Genomic DNA, 9670 nt, shown 5'->3' with positions numbered 1-9670 from the left:
ACGGTTTCCTCCTACTCCCCTTAGAATCTTTCTTCCTTTTTGGAATGAAATGATCCTGCGTCTTCCGGATTATGCCCAGAAATTCCTGCCATCGCTGTTCCACCATCATTCCTGCTAGGATCCCTTTCCAGTCTACCTTGGCCAGCTCCTCTCTCATGCCTTCATAGTTCCCTTTGTTCAACTGCTTCACTGACACTTCCGATTTGACCTTCTCCTTCTCCAATTGCAGATCAAAACTAATCATATTATGATCACTACCTCCAAGCGGTTCCTTTACCTCGAGTTCTCTTATCATACCTGGTTCATTGGACAACACTAAATCCGGAATTGCCTTTTCTCTGGTCGGCTCTATTATAAGCTGCTCAAAGAATCCATCTCAGAGGCACTCTACAAACTCTCTTTCTTGGGGTCCTGAACCAACCTGATTTTCCCAGTCTACCTGCATATTGAAATCCCCCATCACCACAGTGGCATCACCTTTGTTACATGCCAGTTTTAACTCCTGCTGCAACTTACACCCTACATCCGGGCTACTATTTGGAGGTCTGTAAATAACACCAATTAGTGTCTTCTTGCCTTTACAATTCCTCAACTCAATCCACAGTGACTCTACCTCCTCAGTCTCTATGTCTTCCCTCGCAAGGGACTGAATTCCATCCCTTACCAGCAGAGCTACCCCCCCTCCTCTGCCCACCTGCCTGTCCTTTCTATAGGATGTATAACCCTGTATATTAAGTTCCCAGTCCCGATCCTCCTGCTGCCACGTCTCAGTAATCCCCACTTTAACCACATGTGATTTTTTTTCCATTACAAATCTCAAATTGTGGAGTACAGAGGCAAATAAATAAATGATGGGTCTTTGACCCAAACATTATGGAGGGCACTGTATTTCTTCTTACTCGTGTTGCCAAAAGGAAAAATCCATTGGGCCTTATATTCTGCACACTATTTTATCCAAAAAAATAGACACGTAACAACTTAAAGGCATGATACAAAGATTTCCATGTTGAGTATGGACTGACATTAAAATATGAAAAGTGAGGGGAAAATGTTGCTTTTCTCTCTGTGGGACATTCACAGCATTTTTAATGAATTTAGGCCGCTTTCCACAGATTCAAATTAGAAAACAGAAATTTTATTTCAGATCAGAATAATTACTGATTTTAAGCTCCATACAGATATGCAGGCAGATTTGTCAGAGGGAACTGATAGAATAGCCATTTCTTTATAAATTTCTGCAAAAATAACAAGCCAATGGGATATCACAGAAGTACAGGCCCAGATGAAGCTGCCAGTATTTGAGATTTATGCTATTGGTATGAAAATAGTCGAGGTCCAACAGGGTAGAAATTGAAGAGCAGGGCTTCTGCCTGCATCCAGTTCCATGTGGTAAGGAATAAAAACATCTAAACAAATCACTGCTGAAAAAATAGCACAGGAGGAAATATTTTAGTTTAGTTTTGAGATACATCGCGGAAACAGGCCCTTTGGCCCACCGGGTCCGCAATGACCACACATATTAACACTATTCTACACCCACTAGGGACAGTTTTTACATTTACCATGCCAATTAACCTGGTGTGGGAGGAAACCGAAGATCTCGGAGAAAACCCACGCGGGTCACGGGGAAAACGTACAAACTCTGTACAGATAGCACCTGTAGTCGGGATCGAACCTGGGTCTCACTATAAGGCAGCAACTCTACCGCTGCACCACTGGGACTGCTCTGCTTTAGATCTAGCAAAATATCTGCAGAGTTGAATAGCGTGAGAAAGGTTGCACCACAAAGAGGCTGAGCTTGCTGTGAGGTTAACTAATGCTGTGGAATTTATTTTAATAAAATTAGTGGTGGGGTGAGGTAAAAGGAAAGGAAGATCCATAAAGATTAACATTAGATAAAGATTAACATTGGACCAAAGACAAAAGGTGAGCAGAGAACTGGGGGAGACGTAGCCTTAAAGTGAGAAGAATTCAGAAGAGGAGAGATCAGATAAAAGGGAAATGAGAGGCAGATTGAGTTGGTTTTGGACTTCCTGTGATTAATTGACCAAAATATGTCAAATTAAGGTTGGTGAACACTGGGAGAAAGTAGCGTGTACAATTATAATTTTAGTCAAAAGTAAGCCCTAACTCAGTCAAGAGCATGAACTCAATACTCTTGGCTCCAGTTTTTTTTTTTAAGGATATGGAACAATATAAAACGGAGAGCCGATGTCAGAATTGATCGAAGATACTTTTACAACATTCAAAATTAATGATAAATTTGAAGTTCCAAGACCGAATTAACAGTTAGAATTAAGGCAAAAGGATTGCTGGTATTTTAGAATGCAAGTACAATAAATATGATCAGGAGTGGGGAATACAACCCTCAAGCTATACGGTAACATTGTAGATAATCCTGGGCATCCAATGCACTTTGGCATTCATCCACAAATCTTCTATTTCAGTTTCTCCAGTTCTGAATACACATTGATTGAGGACTCACTGTTACAGAATTCAACATTTTCACAGTTCTCTGCATTCTGCAGGCCAACAAAAAGTAGGAATAATGTAAAAGAGACAAGTTCTAAACAAATTGCAGAAATTATGCGAGAACTTCATGGTCATGCTTTTAAAATAATTCTTTTTTTTTCAACCAAGATTGGAATAATAAAGGACACAATGGGGAGGGATGTCTTGAAGCATATGCGATAAAAGTTGCTTGATTCATATGTTTTCAGCCCAAAAAGAAAGATAACAATGCAGTATTTTATTCAGAAAAAGAAACTGTTGTGCTGACTGGGTATCCTTCATTGCAAATGGTTTGAAGAAGAGTAATCAAAACATAATTAAAGGAACTGTCCAGGGAAAATCAAACATGATAAATAATTTCAATGAATTGAAAATAATTCTGTCAAAGATTGGCAAGTAAAGCAGGCAAGAAGGATTGAAACCTTGCCCCATTTGGCCATGTTAACCCATATCCCACTTTACCATTCCTATCCACGACCCTGTCCAAATGTCTTGTAAATGTTGTTATTATACCTGCCTCAACTATTTCCTCTGGCAGCTCGTTCCTTATAACAATCACTCTTTGTGTAAAATAGTTGCCACTCAGATTCCGAATAAATCTTTACCTTCTCACCTTTAACCTATGCCCTCAAAGTTCTTGATTCCCCTACACGAGAAAAGACTGTGAATTCATTCTATCTATTCCCTTCAGAATTTTATACACCTCTATCTCCCCTCAGCCTCCCGCAATTTAAGGAATAAAATGACAACCTGCCCAATCTCGGCATATAGTTCAGGCTCCTTCATCCTGACACCATTCTCTTAAATCTTCTCAGCTCTTTGCAGCTTAATGGCATCTTTGCTGCAACGGGGTGAGCAAAACTGAACACAATACTCCAAGTGCAGCCTCACAAATCTCTTGTATGACCGTAATATAACATCCCAACTTCTATACTCATTTCCCAGACTGATGAAAGCCAGTGTATCAAAAGCCTTCTTCACCTCCTGCCTTGGAATAGTGCAAATAATAAACCTAAACTCCTTGCATTTATCTAAACTCCATAAGTCATTCTTCAGCCCACTTGCCCAGCTGAAGTTAATCCCATTATCATTCTTAATGACCACCTTCACAGTCTATGATGCCTATTTTAGTGTCATCTGCAAACTTATTAATCAAGCCTTGTATAATCACATCCAAATTGATCGTCATTCATATAGATGATAATCAACAATGGGCCCAGCAGCAAGCCCTGAAACACACCAAGGATCACGGCCTCCAGTCCGAAAAGCAACTTCTGTCACCAATCTCAGCTTCTTACCATGAAGCTAAATCTGCATCAATCGGCTACCTGAGAAAATGAACTTGGTACTGGATCCCATGAAGAAATTTGTAGAGTGCCTACAAGATGGCTTGTTGGAGTAGGTTGAAGTCAAGCCTACCAGAGAAAAGGCAATTCTGGATTTAGTGTTGTGTAATAAAGGGGATTTTAGTTGGGAGCTTAAGGTAAAAGAACCCCTCGGAGGCAGTGACCATCTATCTATATCTATATCTATCTAGTTATATATCTACACATATCCAAAGCTCTGATCTCGTGCTCTTCCGGTTTGCGTATTTTCTCCATTTGCTCAAAAACGGTACACGATAGCGCTACAGTTTTTCGTCGGCTCACTCACCATTCTCCTGTGCTGCGAGTGCACTGAGTTTCGTTCCGATCGGTGGTATATTGTAAAAGTTAGCGAGGTTTAAAAATCGTACAAATCGTGCATGCGCAGATCGATCTCCTCACCTGCCAGTCAGCACTGCGAGGATTGGTCTCTCCTCCTGTCACTCACCGGGTAGGTCTGCCCATTCCTGCACCATCGTGTCTTTATTGCAGCTGAGGGAGGCCAGTGGAGGTCTCCAACTGAACACAATTTTCGGAGGAACCAGAAGCTGCTCAGCCCGGCATGGCGATGTCGCCAAATGGAACGCATGAACGTCCAGCACCCGCTGTGAGTCCCAAATGCACCTCCATTACAATGCCCTGCAGCTACAGTCCCTTCCCCTCCGGTCCCCGTCGCTGGCTCCTGCCCCCTCACCCGTGATACCCCCCTCTCCACCAAGGCTCTTCCCCCATCTTTTCTCAGAGCTCTCCCCACAGCCCAACCGTCTGCACAGTTCGGGGAGGCCTGTCAGCCGGGTCACAATTGAAAGTGACGCCGGTGATGTGGCAATGACGCAAAATGACACCGTCTCCCCGCGCGTACGCAGCGGGCCCAGTATCCGCACCTGGGCAGTTGGGGCCTTTGCCAATTTTCAGATTGCCATTTTTTTTGTCTTTTCATGTGTACTTGCCTGGCCTCACAACGGGGACCCAACTACTCCATGGGTAAGTTTTGTTCTATTTTACAAACACCTCCACGGGTCCTCTATTCACTTTATTAAATTTAACATAAGTTCTGCCATCAACGGCACAACTTTGAACGCTGCAGTCATGCCTGCGCAGTGCGGGCCCATCAGCTTTGCAAGCGCAGTTTAGTGGAATATTGCGTTGGGGGAATGGGACCCAACGGTCTAGTAATATGATAAAATTCAACCTGCGGTTTGAGAGGGAGAAGATGAAATAAGATTTTTCAGCATTACTGTTGAGTAAAGGCAACTACATGAGGGAGGAGCTGGCTAAAGTAGAAAATACAGAGGCATGAGGGAGGTGCTGGCTGAAGGGAAAGAGACCCTAGCAGGAATGACACTGGAGCAGCAATGGCAGGAGTTTCTGGGAGAAATTCCAAAGATGCAGGATCTTTTCAACCCAACAGGAAGAAAGGGGAGAATGAGGCGACCATGGCTGATAAAGGAAAGTCAAAGACAGCATAAAACTAAAAAAGAAGTCACATGATAATGCAAAGATTAGTGGGAAGCTTTGAAAGACCAACAGAAGGTAACTAAAAAGGCAATACGGGAAGAAAAGATGAAATATGAAGGTAAGCTAACCAATAATAAAAAATAAAAAAAAAGGATAGCAAATGTTTCTTCAAATGTAAAAGAGAGGGAAGAATGGACATTGGCCTGCTGGCAAATGATGGAGAAGTGGTAATGGAGAATAAAGAAAAGGCAGATGAAAAGATTAAGTTTCGTGCATCAGTCACCATAGCGGAAGACACCATCAATGTGCCTAAAATTCAAAAGAGTCAGGAGGCAGAAGTTAGTGGAGTTGCTATTCCTAAGAAGAAGGTGCTTGGGAAGCTGAAATGTGGATAAGTCAACTGGTCCAGATGGATTACACCCCAGGGTTCTGAAAGTGGTAGCTTTAGAGATTGTGGAGGCAGTGGTGATCTCCCAAGATTCATCAGCATCAGGAGCAGTTCCAGAGGATTGGAAAATTGCACATATGACTCTGCTGAAGCTGGGAGTGAAGTAAAAGAGGGGGAACTGTTGGCCAGTTAGCCTAACTTCTTTTGCCCTTGGTAGGATTTGAGTCCATTATTACGGATGGAATTTCGAGTAGGAGAGGACGTGGAGAGGATATTTCCACTAATGGGAGAGATGAGGGCCAGACACCACAGCCTCAGAATAAACATGAGGTATCATAAATATGAATTAACTTTATCCAATTGCTCATAGTCGATGAGGGCTTTCATGTATTTTATTGGTGTGAATTTCTCATATACCCCTTACTAATCCACTTCAGTTAGGTAAATGCTCAAAGCTGGATAAATCATTCACACCACTTGATAGTCAATTGCCATATTTCAAGAATTTCAGGTGGTTTAAGTCCTATACCTGTGATTTAATGCTGTATTTGCTGAGGCAGAGCTTCATCTTATATTTGATGCTGTGGTGGTGGCAGCCTCTGAATGCTGTCAAAAGCCTTGAATCAGCACAGCTATTTTGATCCCCATTATCACTTTAGTTCAGTGGACAGCAGACTTATTTAAAACTTCTGCAGGGGATAGGGAATGTACACTCTAAAAATCATCTTTTTAATAAAGACAAAAAAATATTGGTAATATTTGGCTGATCAGGTTTCCTATCGATGGCCCAATGTTCACCAATATATTAATAAAGAATCTTGACATGGCACTTATGCTTATGTAATGCAGGTTCAGGCTGAACATATATGATCACGGCCCAAGTTATCATCTGTCCATGTTCTCCAGGGATGCTGCCTGACTCACTGAGTTACTCCAACAATGTGTGTCCTTTTATGTACATGCCAGAGGCTAGCTCTTCACCAAAGCCACTGATACAGCTGAACATAGAACAATAGGGATTTATGATTTCAATTCCTTCATTACTGTTAACAATTCTTCCTAGTTCTTGCAGTGATTTTCTTTCTCCTGAATTTGACTACTTCCCTGCTAGTGTCAGCTTCAGCAAAAAGAGTGGCAATTGGTACTCCAGTGAGTGGTACTATTCAGATTTGCTGAAGGGTGACAATGTGCCTTCCTTTAAGACACCAATACAAATGAGTGCAGGACAGTCATCACATACTATACATTGCATTTGGGCATCATCACTGCAGGTGAGCAAGATGACATTATACGTGAAAATCATTGAACAGTTGAAGAGAATGGTATGAAGTGTACCCTGGGAGTTAGACTAAAGGAGTGTTTTTATAATACAAATGCAATTTGCACCCACGTACTGCAATTTGAAACAGATTTGGTGCTCAACCAGCTTGATGTGCTCTGCATGTTATCTACCATTACCAGCTCATTGTCATAATATTATGTAATATTGTGTGTGCAGGACGGTGTGCACAGAAAAGAAAGTGCAAGTGAAACTTGAAGGGACTCAGACAATTAAAATGAAGTGTCAGGGAAGGATTAGAAAGATCTGTAAAGATTGAGGAAAGGTAGAAAGCATTTCAACACAAGAGCAAAAGTGTAATGAAAAGAAATCTTTGCACAACCCAAATACTAGACTTTCCTCTTGTCACTTTAATTTTATGTTTCATGCAACTTGGTGTGCTTTATGACTGTTGGCAGACCAATTTCCCTGCTGCGATAAATAAAGTTTTATCGTATCGTGTCGTATCATAAGCATGCAACAGATCATGCAGAATGTGCAATATTGGTAGGGAATGTTATCAATGGATGATCTGTATGTTATCCTGCAGATGCCATTTAACCTGCTGTTTTAGCGTGTTTTAGCTGGAAACCATGGATGAACAGTGAGATCAATTCCCAGGTGAAGTCCAAGTCTGCAATATTCAAGTCAAGCAATCCTGAGAGTGCAGGAAATCTGCTAAAGACCTTTGCAAATCCATCAAGGATGGCAAGCAGGTTACTGGCAGAGTGGGAAATGAATGTTTCCGGGTTTCATTTGAATTTGCCAGATTGGCAAATTTATGGGTTGTTCTCATCAATACAAAATATTGAGGCCTCTCTAAGCCATTGTAGAAGAATAAAGAGGTCTTTCTTTAAACCCATGCTGGTAATCACCCAATGTTTAAAAATATGCATGTAATGGCATAATTACTTTGATTGATATATTACCATATGGATCAAGTAGAAAGTCATGGAGTGGTTATGGTGGTTACTGTTGAAAATTATGCCATCTGATTTTATTACTGACATGTCCATTTTTTGCCACTTTACTGGTAGCAGCAGAGAATTTAAAATAATCTGCTGAATTGGATAGCAGTAACAGGATTGGTCCGAGTCAGCATGGATTTATGAAGGGGAAATCATGCTTGACTAATCTTCTGGAATTTTTTGAAGATGCAACTAGGAAAATGGACAAGGGAGAGCCAGAGGATGTAGTGTATCTGGACTTTCAGAAAGCTTTTAATAAGGTCCCACATAGGAGATTAGTGGGCAAAATTAGGGCACATGGTATTGGGGGTAGAGTGCTGACATGGATAGAGAAGTGGTTGGCAGACAGGAAACAAAGAGTAGGGATTAACGGGACCCTTTCAGAATGGCAGGCAGTGACTATTGGGGTACTACAAGGCTCGAGGCTGGGACCGCAGCTATTTACAATATACATCAATGATTTGGATGAAGGGATTCAAAGTAACAGTAGCAAATTTGCAGATGACACAAAGCTGGGTGGCAGTGTGAACTGTGAGGAGGATGCTATGACAATGCAGGGTGACTTGGACAGGTTGGGGGAATGGGCAGATACATGGCAGATGGTTTAATGCGGATAAATGTGAGGTTATCCACTTTGGTTGCAAAAACAGGAAGGCAGATTACTATCTAAATGGCACCAAGTTGGGAAAAGGGGAAGTACAACGGGATCTGGGGATCCTTGTACATCAGTCTATGAAAGTAAGCATGCAAGTACAGCAGGCTGTGAAGAAAGCGAATGGCATGTTGCCCTTTATAACAAGAGGAATTGAATATAGGAGCAAAGAGGTACTTCTGCAGTTGTACAGAGCCCTAGTGAGACCACACCTGGAGTATTGTGTGCAGTTTTGGTCCCCTAATTTGAAGAAGGACATTCTTACTATTGAGGGAGTGCAGAGTAGGTTTACTGTACATGGTTAATTCCTAGGATGGCGGGACTGTCATATGCTGAGAGAATGGAGCAACTGGGCTTGTACACTTTGGAGTTTAGAAGCATCTCATTGAAACATAAGATAGTTAAGGGTTTGGACACGCTAGAGGCAGGAAACATGTTCCCAATGTTGGGGGAGTCCAGAACCAGGGGCCACAGTTTATGAATAAGGAGTAAGCCATTTAGAACGGAGACAAGGAAACACGTTTTCTCACAGAGAGTGGTGAGTCTGGAATTCTCTGCCTCAGAGGGCGGTGGAGGTGGGTTCTCTGGATGCTTTCAAGAGAGAGCTAGATGGGGCTCTTAAAAATAGCGGAGGCAAGGGATATGGGGAGAAGGCAGGAACGGGGTACTGATTGGGGATGATCAGCCATGATCACATTGAATGGCGGTGCTGGCTCGAAGGGCCAAATGGCCTACTCCTGCACCTAATGTCTATTGAATTAGCTTTTGGTTTAGATATATTATTTGCAGATCAAACTTTTAATCAAGTGTCTGCCTTAGCTTTTCACATACCTTGCTCACAGTAAACTGCATCAAATTGGTTAAAACTGATCATTAGATGAGTGCTTTAGATATCTGTGGTCCATGGTGAACTACTGGGAAGATCCTTGTGAAAGCACAATGCACTGTTCTCTGCAATTTGCATTGACTTACAATGGATTGCCCCAGGAAGAGATCCTGCACTATCAAAAT

The 9670-nt window shown here is 42.0% G+C and overlaps 1 protein-coding gene across 5 annotated transcripts in view; it reads right to left on the bottom strand.

Moving 5' to 3' along the window:
- rbms3 (RNA binding motif single stranded interacting protein 3) overlaps positions 1-9670 on the bottom strand; it is a 1345529-nt gene that overhangs the window by 1119521 nt on the left and 216338 nt on the right. The window lies entirely within an intron of this gene.

This window comes from Amblyraja radiata, chromosome 2, assembly GCF_010909765.2.
Source record: "Amblyraja radiata isolate CabotCenter1 chromosome 2, sAmbRad1.1.pri, whole genome shotgun sequence".
Classification (NCBI taxonomy): domain Eukaryota; kingdom Metazoa; phylum Chordata; class Chondrichthyes; order Rajiformes; family Rajidae; genus Amblyraja; species Amblyraja radiata.
The sequence above is the reverse complement of the archived record's forward strand: the minus strand, read 5'-3'. Positions and strand labels throughout refer to the sequence as shown.